We start from the raw sequence: 13,501 nt of genomic DNA on the forward strand, positions 1-13,501 counted from the left end.
GATTCAGAGCAGCCCTGCAGAGAAGGACTTGGGGGTGTTGGTTGATGAGAAAATGAACATGGGCCGGCAGTGTGCACTTGCAGCCCAGAAAGCCAACCGTATCCTGGGCTGCATCGAAAGGAGCGTGACCAGCAGGTCGAAGGAGGTGATCCTGCCCCTCTACTCTGCTCTTGTGAGACCTCACCTGGAGTATTGTGTACAGTTCTGGTGTCCTCAACATAAAAAGGACAAGGAAGTGTTGGAACAAGTCCAGAGGAGGGCCACGAGGATGATCAGGGTACTGGAGCACCTCCTGTATGAAGACAGGCTGAGAAAGTTGGGGCTGTTCAGCCTGGAGAAGAGAAGGCTTCATGGAGACCTCATAGCAGCCTTCCAGTATGTGAAGGGGGCCTATAGGGATGCTGGGGAGGGACTCTTCATTGGGGACTGTAGTGATAGGACAAGGGGTAACAGGTTAAAACTTAAACAGGGGAAATGTAGGTAGGATATAAGGAGGAAATTCTTTCCTGTTAGGGTGGTGAGGCACTGGAATAGGTTGCCCAGGGAGGTTGTGAATGCTCCATCCCTGGCTGTGTTCAAGACCAGGTTGGACGAGGCTTTGGGTGATATGATTTAGCTTAAGGTGTCCCTGCCCACGGCAGGGGGGTTGGAACTTGATGATCTTAAGGTCCTTTCCAACCCTAATTATTCTATGATGCTCTGATTTCATGTAAGGAAAAAGAAGTGTCAGGATCTACTTTGTCCCCATCTACATGTCCTTGGCCATAAGAAAAATTCAGAGAAGAAATCTGGAGATGGTGAGAAAACAGCCTGCATGCAGACATAGATGGCCCTCACACTGTAACCTGGATTCAAAATCATGGATATTTCAAGGTACTGGAGAGCTACATTAGGTGTCCCGCATTGCTTTCTAAATGTCTTTGCTCCTACTTGCCACAGAAACTTTAAAATTTTATCTAAGGGTTAACTTAAGTCACATATTGAGTTTTAAAAAAATTATAGTCCGTTCTTTGTATTGACTCATCTTAAGAATTTAGTCCTTTATGTTGGCTGAACAGCATAAACATCTTTCACCACTTCAGAAATATACTGTTAAATATACCTTGCTGATAAATAAAAATTGTTTGCCATGCTATGGGAGTATGTCTAAGAAACTGAATAATAAATTCTATAGTGAGACAGGTCCTTTGGTTAAACACAGAAAGAATAGATCATGTTGGATTTTCAATCTTCTTGTCTGGGAGAAGCATGGTTATGCCATATATAGATATATGCATATGTATATTATACATACATATACATATATATGCAAGAAATAATTATTTTTAAATTAGATATAGAAAACCCCATTCAATTTTGATTTCAAAACCAGAGTATGCCACCAGTTGTATTTATATTCATTAAATTCCAGGGTTAAATTTCAGAAGCAGTAGGATACTCACTTTGATCCTAAGATTAGAAAAACGTCCATGCTCATTTTCTCTAGCACTGAATTGAACACAAAATGCTTTCTGAAAATTCACTAGGCCTTTTTCAGCCAAAATTTCTTAAGCATGTCTGTTCATTGTAGAGCTGAGGAAATGCAGAGAGGATGAAGACTGCTGAGGATTTTTTTTTTTATATATATCTGCAAAGCATTTTTATCATTTTCCTTTGAAGTCTCTGCAAGTTATCTAGTGTTTGTGTTAACTTTCTGTATGAAAAGAGAAACTGATTTATCCTCCTAGGAGCCATTTTAAACATCAGAGAAAGTGAAGAGCAGGAATGAAATCTACCTGACGGAACAAAGACCACAGAAAGCACAGCCACTGTAAGGGTTTGTTTTAAATTCCAACTTGATTCCTGCAATAGAGCTATCCAAATTCAGCTCCTAAATACATGAACGCTGCAGCTCCAATGTGAGATTTCTCTCTGCATGTCTCAATGTTTCTTTTGTCTTGTAATCCATAGATTTCAGAATAGCTCCATGGAGTAAAATAAAAATAATAAAACTCCCCCCAAAATAACATCAAACACAAAAACTCCAGAAAATATAGGTAGAGATAGTATTTATAGCATCTTACATGATGACTGCTTAGAAACAGAATTTCACTGCTTGCTGATGGGTTTCATGAAACTACAGCAAGTTTTGTATTTGTTCTTCTTGTTGGTCCCATAAGAGAACACAATGCTTAAGCTAGTTTGTATTTAGTGGAAGTTAACCCTACTCTTACTTCAGCCTTAACACAAAATACCCCAGCAAGTTTATTTTAGGATTTCACAGGTTTGTTTGTCTCTAAAAACCAGGGAAAGACTAATCTAATGTAGTTTCTGTAACTCAAATATAACAAGAAGTCATAAAAGTCCTGACCTTCCGTGCTTGATTTCCTGATGAAACCAGTTGTTAAAAACTAACCTGTTTTATGTAATTTTAAAAATCTGGTATTTGATTTTATTCTCAGGTGGAGATAGATTTTTTATTTAGTCTCAAAAAGAATAATTGTGGAAGATTTTAGATGGAAAAAGAACCAATAGAGAAGGACACTGAGGAGTTTATTTAGAATTGCTTCTCAATTTGAACTCCTGTGCATCTATTAAATAGGTTGCATAAAGTTTATCTATCTATTTTAGAGTTAGAGTTGGTGGAATGATACAACAAATACATTTACAACATAGTCAGTAATTGATGATCTTAAATTTATTGTTACTCTTGCCACCATGACAGATGTTTCCAAATATTAATGGTGCAATGTTCACAATATGCAAAAGTGTCTGTGAATCACCAGTATTCTCCAAATTTGTACCTGAAATGTTCATTGCTCATTGTTCATTATTTGTTGGTCATAACTCATTATCTTTTGTTAAACCTTCAGTTATCTAATCAAGAAGCAGAAACTGCACTCTATGACCAATAACATCCCACAAATAATGATTAATCAAAATGAGCATTTCATGAACAACACAGTGACTAAAAATCATTTAGCTGAGCCAGTTATCAAAGACGTACAATAGGAATGTATTAACACAAATCAAGATTGGTTTGTGAATGAGTCGTGAACCAAAAATAAATTTCATTTGGGGGGATCCTAATGTCCCTAGTATATGAGTGTTTTGACATAAAACACTAAATTGGTCACACTCCCCTTTCTTTAAATATTATTTCTGTGTACCTTATCAGAGTGATGTGTGCAATTGCACCTGACTGTAGAACTGCCACTGCCTTTAGTGGGAGAAGGATTAGCTCCTATATATGTTTTATTATGACCACTTGCTGGTTAGTGTTTCTTTAGCTTGTTTTCTCTGTACCATCTTGTTCCAATAGATCTTGTCCTGTGTCTTGCTTACCTTCCAGCATTTTTTCGCAGAAACCCTATTTGTTGATTGAAAGATGCAAACAGGCATTTCTGGGACTGAGAATCTGACTCTATACCATAGTTCTAGTCACACACTTAAATTTACCATGTTTGTGTAAATTCAAAATAAAGAATAATTTTATTATCCTTTAGGTGTATTTCAACACTTTATATCTCAGCATTTTGAAAGACCAAAATTCCTAGATGGAGATCCATTGTATAATGCATTATGGTATTGAATGGATAATCTACTCCAAATAAGGCTCCAGTAAGTCATGACAAAAATAGGTACTACATAGAGTCATAGAATCATAGAATCAGCTAGGTTGGAAAAGACCTTTAAGATCATAGAGTCCAACCATTACCCCAGGACTGTCAAGTCCATCACTAAACCATGTCAATAAGGGCCTCATCTACATGTTTTTGAACGCTTCCAGGGATGGTGACTCCCCCATTTCCTTGGGCAGCCTGTTCCAATACCTGATCACCCTTTCTGTGAAGAAGTTTTTCCTAATATCCAATCTAAACCTCCCCTGGTGCAGCTTGAGGCCTCTTGTCCTATTGCTTGTTACCTGGGAGAAGAGACTGACCCCCACCTCACTACAACCTGCTTTTAGATAGTTGCAGAGAGAGTGATAAGGTCTCCCGTGACCCTTCTCCAGGCTGAATACCCCCAGTTCTCTCAGCTGGGGAAAAAGAAAAGAAAATGGTTTTCTGAAAAGAAAATGAGTAAGTTTAAAGACATTATGAAAAGAATGAGCAAAACATAAAGACGTAAGTTTTATCTTGGAACTCCACAAGACATTACCAGGATCTCTGATTTATGTGACTTTTGAGGCCCTAGTTTAAATTTGATGTAATTCCATTCATTAAAAATGACAGTGTGAAGATATGGTTTCAGCCAGTTATATTTAATTATTTTTCGTGAGGAAGCTGATTATGGTGCATCCTGCAGTTCCTTTTCCAGAACAGCTACACTGAGATGTCATGCCATTCTACTTCCAAATGTTAATCCAGAGATTTAAATCAGCCAAGTCTAGTTAACTCAGAATTCCTGAAGTAAGAAAAAACAAGAGTTTTTACAATTGTCTAAACAGATTGTGCCATTATTTACCTGGAGGGAGCACTTTTATTTTCAGGTCATATCTAGAGAACTGCAGGGATAAGAGACCATAAACATAATAAAATTTAGGGTCAGAGGAGGAGAACACCTGCTGTTATCATTGCATGATGTTTACTAATATCCTGTTGAAAAGCCTCCTGTTTTACATGTGAATATACGGCATTATTGTCATGCTTCATGTAAACACACATTTTACATGATAATTCATTAGACATATTTTTGCAGTACAATGCTGATGCTTTTAAGTAGCTTCTTGGAACTTTAAAGAAAGCCAAACAGCAGCATACCTATTTATAGCTATAATCTGTATATAGTGCATGTTACCCTGCATTTGCAGTGTAGTAAGTGCCCTTCAAAGAATAAACAAAGACAGTAATACTAAGTGAAGGTATGCAAATCATAAACTTAATGAACCTGGTACCTAAATCTGGGAGAAATCAAGTAAATAAATAAATAAATCTATCCTTGACATGGACGTATACTGCACTTGACAAATCCAGTCAGAATAAGTGGTCTAAAGGACAGCTCTTTCCCATAGGGGTTGGAGAAGATGTTGATTCTGCAGTATAATTCCCCTCAATTTTTCCCTCTCTATGAGCTGTACTACCATCATACAGAGCTATTTGTTGGAGAAATTGCCATCTTTTCCCATTAAAGGAAACTGCTTATCCTCCTAGCTTACCTTATTTCATGTAGCAGATGATACCATGCATATAAGAGAGCTCAAAATGACCTTTTGGGCATGATTTTGATGCTTTTTATTGAGAAATGCTTCATACACATGCATCTTTTAAAGCAATGCAAATGTTCCTATATTTGCAAGAAAAAAATCTTAGAAACTGCAGCGTGTTGGTGGTTTCAATTCTTTAATTCATATGGCAATTAGTTTTGAAGATTATCTGCAAATGTCATACTTCAGATATTTTGCATGTCTTTTGTTTTACTAAGTGTTTCCATCCATGTTTTCCCGTGAAAATACTGGAACAAGACTGGAAAAAAAGCCGTGAAATAGGATGAAGTTTTAACATAATATTAACAGTTTCTGCCACTTAATTGTTTAGCAATAGGGAGGTGAATAAAACCAGAAAGAGTGAAAATGAAAGTACACAGTTTGTGATCAGAAAAACCATGCTCATCAGCTTGCAGAGGAAATAAATACCTAATCTTCATACATGGGAACACTTCCTGATTATTAAATTTTAAGGATGCATAAACCATAAATTTTGAGGATGTATAAGCCATAAATTTTAAGGATGTATAAAACTCTTCTGCAATTCTCTAACTTTGTATTTATGCTCCAAGCAAAATTTGAAGTGCTGTGACTACATAAGTGTTAACTATGCTTGAAAGAATAAACTCGGACTTTTAGGATAAATTTTTCCTGGTAAATAGTGCTGCAATTTGGTGATTTCAGAGTTTATGATGGCTTGCCTCTGACAAAAAGGAAACTCCTTTTAGATCAGTAAAATGACATCATTCACACACTACATCACTGTGATCAGGTCAAGGAAGTCTGTGAAGTCCCATTAAAAGCAAATGGGCATTTCTTGCCCTTAGTTCTGTCTTTATGATATTTATTGCTCTGTGCTTTTAACTCACAAGAATGAAGAGACCTCAGATACAGAAGAGATTCTTGTTGCTGTTGCGATGGCTTAGTTCTTTTGCTGTTTGTGTTCTATGTGAGTGGTAATACTGGTATGCAAGTACTGAAGTGTGTGTAGCTATACATTCAGAGCAGCAGAAGGAGGTCATAGGCGGTTGTCTCGTTTGCTAGATAAACAGTAAATGTTTGTTTGTTTCAGCTATACCACATAGTATAAACCAGTGCCTTGAGTGGCTGGACGCTTTCCAAAAGGGCAAGGAAGTCTGCTGCTTGACACATTCCGAATTTTTCCAGGTTTCCTTAAAATGAGAAGTCACTGTGGGATCTGGGACCTCTGCAGAGATTTGCGGAGACTTGCATTGGGTGTGTTGGCATAGAATCTCACCCCTGAGAGTGCAAAACAGCAGCAAAACCCCTGTTTTAGTGTTAAGATTTCCAAACACTGGTGATAAATGATAAGCCATTGTTTATGGCTGAGATTTGGAGCTGAAATCTCTTCTTCTGTTTGCATGTGACTTGTGACATGATCCCTTTGGAAGTGGTTTCACTGCCAATTGCCCGACAAGATATCTTTACCTAAAAAAAAATCATGATATTACCCCAGTATAAACTTTGTGTCTAGGATAGAATACAGCTCACAAAGAAATCCAGAAACATATATGCTTATAGCTCATACGGATACTGACTGCTTTAATAAAACTGAGTTTTCTCAGTTTAGAAATAACAACCAACAGATATATTCATGCAGTATTTAGAGTTATGTTGTAAAATATTTTTTGATGCCATTAAAGAGGAAGATTGCATGAGTACAGTCTTATAGCAATTTTAACTGTATTAGCAGCTACTCACTAGCTGGATTAATTCAGTCTTTACATTAATTTCTCATACTGATTATCACTGATCAGAATTTTCTATCTTTTTAGGAAAGCACATTGATATTTAGTAAGCTGCACATGCAACTTAAGTTTTCTAAACAGTTGATGAGAACCCATTTCAAAATCTTGGAGAATGTGAGTGAGTTGAACAGCAATGGGAACTGGTTGCAAGGAATTTTGGCATCTCTATATGTAGCGGCACTGTATTTAATAGTGATGATTTAACATGTTATACATGAAAGCCTGAAGTAGGTGTAAATGGCATGTCTGCTCTACATTAAGCTTATAGGATAGTCACAGCTAAATGCATTTTAAACAAAGTTTATCTCTTTCAGATTTAGATGGTATGAAGCTCACCTATCAATCACTATTAGGCGTATGAAACTAACCTTATGGGTTTACCCATTTAAGTGCCGTGCAAGTGAATTTACCTATTATAATCATACCAAGGACCATGAGTTTCACAAGATGTGATATTTGCACATCTAACATACTAGGTGGTAAACAAAGGTATAGAAAACAAGGTCAAGAATGAAGTATCTGAACTGCAAAAAGAAAAAAAAATCTGTAATCACTTTCATTAGCTGGGAATTGATATTTATTTTTTTCCTTGTCTTTTGGATACTGAAACAGTCCATTTATAGAAACACATATTTACAGTAATATAATCCCAAATCTTTGCTCTAAGGAAGATCTCTGGAAGTTTTTTTAATCTTCCATTGACACTTTGTGAGTAAAACCTGAGTTTCTAACAGTGCACAGAACTTTCTGGCATGGTTATCAGTGATAGACCAGTCCTGTTAACATACAGGGGGTTAGAACTTAAACATATTTTCAATTTTTAAGTTATAATAACTAAGTACACCTGCTGACTTAAAAATTATCCATTAGTCAGGTAATTTTCAATAGCTTAATCATCACTGGATTGTCTCAGTTTGTATTACAGGCAGTTCACCTGCTCTTCATCTGAACTTAACTGTTTCTTGTTTACACATCAGAAAATACAGAAAGAGGATAATATTTAGAAAACAAAGAAAAAAACGAAGTCTGTGTTCAAACACATTATTTATATAATCATCCTGTAATTAAAGTAATTACAGTTTATGGTGAAAAATAACTTTTATTTTTATTTTCAGGTTTCTTGAGGGGTGTTTACTGATCTCATCGTAGAGAAACTATATCAAAAATGTAGCTGACGATGCTCTCATTTCTGCAAAAGATTTAAGTTGTATAGGACACAGGGTATTCTTTGTGAAATAACTATGCATCTTTACAGTCCATTAATTGGTAGGTCTGTATTAAAGAGAATAGTCTGATGTTCAAAGATATTTGTGAGCTTTTATATTCTCAGCTACAGCCATAGCTACTCTGGATATAAATTTTCTGAATTAAAGAGGATTTCTAATATACATACTTACAAGCAGTAAAACGGTGTAAATAAAGGATTTTTTGCCTTGTGATATTTTTGAAGTTCTAGATTAAATTTGCTCTTCTTTTTAGAACCAGGAAAGCTAAAAACTTGTAAAATGAATGTTTACGTGTTCATGAGACTACCTGAATCTAGGCTCAGTATTTCTGAAAAAGACCCACTGACTATCAAAAATACTGACCTGAGATACAGAGCATTAGTCACAGAGCTCAGGAAGCCAACCCAAATAGTATTTTTTCCTTTCATTAATAGCTAATCTGTCACAGGTAGCAGAATGAGGGAGAACAGGAACAAGGACCATATTTCTGCTTTGGAGGCATGCCTGGTCCACTGCACTGTTACTAAGAAGCACATACTGCCTTCCCCAAAAAACAACAAGCACACAGATACTTTGCATTAGTGGGAGATGACTAAGAGCCCCTCTGCTGTGTGGACATGGATGGGAGGTTCCCATGGAACCATCCTGGATTTTCAGTTCTGGGTTTATTTTTTTCACCTCACAAACCATGTTTTACTGCTTCATAGGTGTACACATCAAAAATTGTTATGATCAGATTAATACTAAAATTGAGTCACATACTTCAAATAAGATATACATGGGACATGTTCCACAAGAAATGCTAGTCAGCTACTACATTTGCTTGATTACATTCATGTAAATATTGATATGTGCACAATCAATATCTGCCAGGACTGTGGAAAATTAGGAACACTATAACTCTCATAGCATGACATCTTTTTATTGTACAGCTAAAAGGAAGCGTGTATTGACTCAATCTCCAGGCAAAAGCATCTATTTATTATTTGAAATGAGCCATATCAAAGGACAAGATGGATATTCGTGCAATGATAACAGGCAAAGGTGAACTTGCTTGGGAATTTTCTTCTTTCTTCTTCAGATATGATCTGCAGAAATATATCAACAATTTTTTTTCTGTCTGACCTCATGAGCAGGGGCTAAGAAACAACAAGCACATAAAGGCTTTAAAATAAAGCTAATATAAATCTTTCTCTACCACAACCTCCAGCAAAACCTATTCTAATTTCCAGAGTGTAATGTGCTTGCACAAATTGTTCCCAGCCATTGTCATACATGAGTGCTTTCCATGCAGTTTGGAGAATCTCTTCTAAGCACAATTTTAGGGTGCACAAGAAAATGTCTGTATTTCTGAAGCACCTGTTGAAGCTCTAGAAAAATTGCAAGACTTTCATCTGTGTAAACTGTACTATATTTACCTTAATGAATTTGTTCTTTGTAAACTTATGAGCTCTAGAACTTGCGCTGGTTCTCTGGTTACAGCATGCATGCACCTCCTACTGTATCTTCCACAGTCTGTGGAGAGATAACCGTCTTTGAGCAGCCAGTGGCTCCTTACCCACCAGTTAGTAAGGCACGGATAAACAGCTTGCTTTTAAGTTATGACACCAAGCTTGTAGCCTTTAATACCCCAGAACAGCTGTAAAAATTACTTGGTGGTTCATGTTCTCACATACCACCAGTGGTAGGTAAATTAAGTGTAGCTGCTCTTAAGCAAAATATCAGATACCAAAACCTCTGCAATTTGAAGGCTAAAGCAGCTTTCGAAGGCTACCTGCTCAGGTTCTGTGGAATAAATTGAATAAAATTAAAGGTCTGGGCAAGCTGATCTTCTCAAGTATTGAGACAAGTTAAGAAGAGGTTTGGGCATATAGTGCTGAAAAGACCCTGGAGCTTAGATGGGGCTGAGTTCTTGAAAGACCCAGTGTATCACTACAGCAGTTTTACCTGCCCTACTAGTCGACTGTTCATAACACTCAGAAAAAAATCCATAACCAAATAATTTCTTAATTATTTATCAATGATTTCAATAACATAGCAATAGTTAGGCAGAATTCATAGCCTCTTAGGAAGAGACTAAATGACACCTCTTGAAATTTTGTACTTGGTATTCTGATTTATCAGAAGACTACCTTTGTTAAGCCTCATCTTTTCCAGAAACTGCAGCCTCCTTGGGCAATCAGTTCCATTCATAACTAACCCTGCTCTTAACTCTTAAAATGTTTCCCTAAAACTAAAAAGAAAACTTCCAAGTCAGGCTCAACAAAAATCCAGAATAAAAGTCAGAAAACATTCTTCTAGCATTTTGCAAGTACAAATTTACCATCATAATGGCTCTTACTAACAGTTTAAAAATATTCTTGAGGAGAAGAGATTACTTTTGGGGCAGTGAAATTTCAGAATAGGTAGAGAATCCCTCTTACTGCTTTAAAGAGTTATTTTTATGATTAAACTGATTATTAACCAAAAGAGCTCTAACTAGCAGTTGTGTCAGACTGGTAATTTACACCTTCAGCAGAGAATTTAGGAAAACTACACTGTTTTGACATGTTTCTTTCACTTTGTCTTTTTATTTGTTTTTATGAACCCTCTCCTTTGTTTTGACATTATTGGGGAGCTTTAAGATGCATTTTCTTGAAATGTTGAGTTTTTTTAGTTGTCACCAGGCAGTATCAGAAAACACAGGAAATCTGATTACAGATGCACCATAATCTTCATTAAATATTAATGTTAAGAGCAATTTAATGACAATTTGGGTCATGGTCAGGGATCCTTCTTCCACTTTTCCTAAGGGTTCACCACATAACTGGAGGTTATGGATAGCTGTATGCCCTTGAGAGAGAATCTTCCTTTGAAGCCTGGAAGTCAAGGACTTGCGAGTCCAAACCCTTTGCAGAATTGTTTTTTACATATATGACAGATCTGGTATTGTAATAGGTACCAATAAACAAAGCAACATTGACATGTTAGTTTGCTTTAATTAACACTCAAAGTAAAACCTTTTCATTTCAACTCTTTCTTAAACTAATAACATAGCAGTTCAACATCTTCATTTGGAAGATGATGAAAGAAATTAGAATAAGAGAAGGGATGTTCTGAGAGACTTTAAAATTTAGCTGAAACTTGTGGATATAACAGTTTAGGAGAAGCTATGCCCTTTGGTCAGGCACGGAGAGTTTTCAGACTTAAAAAGATTCAGGCAGCAGTTACAGCCAGAATATCTGATGGTTTTGGACTTGTCCTGGTTAATCAAGAGGCAGTCACTTTCTGTTGTAACTGTTCCTTATTAAGTGAATCTGTTATCTGAATAATAAAATCATCTGTCAAAGATAATTGAGTCTGCTTTTTATTCAGGTCGAAGCAGTGCCTGCACTTTATGCAGTGGCTCTGAACTTTCCAACTCACACACCTGCAGTGTGTCCCAGATCACACCAAGCACAGTGCAGCTCCTGAAAGGAGGGCTTGCTCTGAGTTTTGAAATGAAGCACGTGTTGAAACATAGGTACTTTGGGAAGCACCAGAAAGGAGGGCTTTCAAAACAACCCATGAACGCAGGCATATTTGTTATACTGTAACTTCCAAATCAGTGGTTAGTCTTAAATAAAAAGTTTTTTCCTCCAATTGCAGTTACATTCTAGTTAAGCTTTTCACAAGGTACACCCAGGCTTTATTCTCAGTTACAAAAAATTCAAATATTCTATTAATAATTTGTAATCATCAAATGAAAGTATTGCTGCAGTCATTCTTTTGTTAGTCACCAAGTTATCAGGATGTTTCTCACTTTTTACCATGGCTTCCCTTACTCCTCCAAATGAAAACTGAACTTGGATAGATGGAGACTGATTAAAGAGACATTTCCAGACCATTTATCTCTATTATGTACTCTGCAATGTTTTTTAGTCAGTAGGCAAATTTTCAGTTGTCCTCATGAGAACAGAGTGTTGCCAGCACAGAGCATCTTTTAATACATATTTATCCCCCCCCCCTTACATGTTTGTTTTTATTTTATTTTTTTTTAACCCCCCTCAGGCTCTTTTTGCATTATTTAGCAGTCCTGTGTGATAATATCTCATAAAGATATTCTTTCAATTTTTAAACACATTTTAAGAAATAGCTGACTTTCTATTAGTGCATATCCATGTCTGTCTTGGGTCATCAGGTATGGCACAGGCAAACAAACGTTAATTGAGAGTTTGCTGTTTGAATGGTACGTAAAACATAATCCACACTTTAAGCAGCAATTCAAGTTGTATCTATCTTCTCTGGTATATGCTGTGAGATTTGGGTGGATGACACATTACTACTTTGCAGTGATATGATTATTCAAAGACCTTGGTTCTTCAGAACAGCACTATTGTTATGCCATTGTAACTCCCTAACTGTTTTTCAGAGGATTGTAACCACCAAGAATTTGTGCCCAAAGAGGCAGAGTTGAGCCTGAAGCTTTGAAATACTGATAAGATATGCAATAATAATAGAATGTCTATCTTTTTAACCATGAAACAGTCTCTGGTTGTTTTCTTGAGACATGAGAACAGAGCAGGACTGATGAGAAATATTTTGTATTGCTTTGAACCCACTTTTCCCAGTGATTTTTTAATTCTCCTCAGCTTTTGTAAGAGTTTAAATTAACTCATTCTAAAGTTTAAATTCATAAGAAAACAAATAAATATTTGTTTGTTTTTGTTTGTTTATAAAAAATCCCTGGGATTTTTATTTGTTTGTCTCTTTTAGGCAATCAGCACCAATGTCTGCAACCATGTATAATTCCAAAGCATCTTGTCAACAGCAGACAAATGGGCCAAAATTATTGAAGCTTTCCTTTTGTCACTGTAATTACAAGCAGAGGTTCAAGAAAGAACTCTAAACTGCTTGCCACCTCCTTTCTCTTCTCTTACATCTTCCTCACCACCTCAGACTTTGGGGGGAAAACAACCACAGGATAAGATACAAACAACCATGACATTTCCATAAAGAAATGACTGAAAATATGGGGAAGAGTATTGATGGCAGCCATCTTATTTCATTAGTTTCCTAAGAAGATACTCAGAAAGAATATAAACTTAAAAAAATATATATTTTTTTTTTCCTTAAGGAAGTTTGGTCTAGTCAGGGTGAACTAATGGTTTGAGCATCAGGAGATCCCAAGTGGTATTACCACTGATTTGTTGCATCAGTCAGGAATACTATCTTTGTTTCAGCACAGTTTTTTTCTGGTGGAAAGAGAGACCTAATATTTAGCAACTTGAAAAATGGGGGATTGTGACAACTGCACACTGATTTAACCGTAAGAAGTACTTTACTGCTTCAAGTACTACGGT

General features: G+C 36.4%; 1 long non-coding RNA gene across 1 annotated transcript; it reads left to right on the plus strand.

Annotated features, from left to right (window-relative positions):
- The first annotated feature begins 751 nt into the window (after positions 1-751).
- Positions 752-13,175, plus strand: LOC133266342 (uncharacterized). The gene is made up of 3 exons (XR_009742333.1): positions 752-873; positions 8,070-8,220; positions 12,915-13,175. It is a non-coding gene; the product is annotated as an uncharacterized LOC133266342 (long non-coding RNA).
- The last annotated feature ends 326 nt before the right edge of the window (positions 13,176-13,501 follow it).

This window comes from Pezoporus flaviventris, unplaced genomic scaffold (assembly GCF_033815535.1).
Source record: "Pezoporus flaviventris isolate CSIRO_AGI_PZ_B2104156 unplaced genomic scaffold, CSIRO_AGI_Pfla_v1 ptg000007l, whole genome shotgun sequence".
NCBI lineage: Eukaryota > Metazoa > Chordata > Aves > Psittaciformes > Psittacidae > Pezoporus > Pezoporus flaviventris.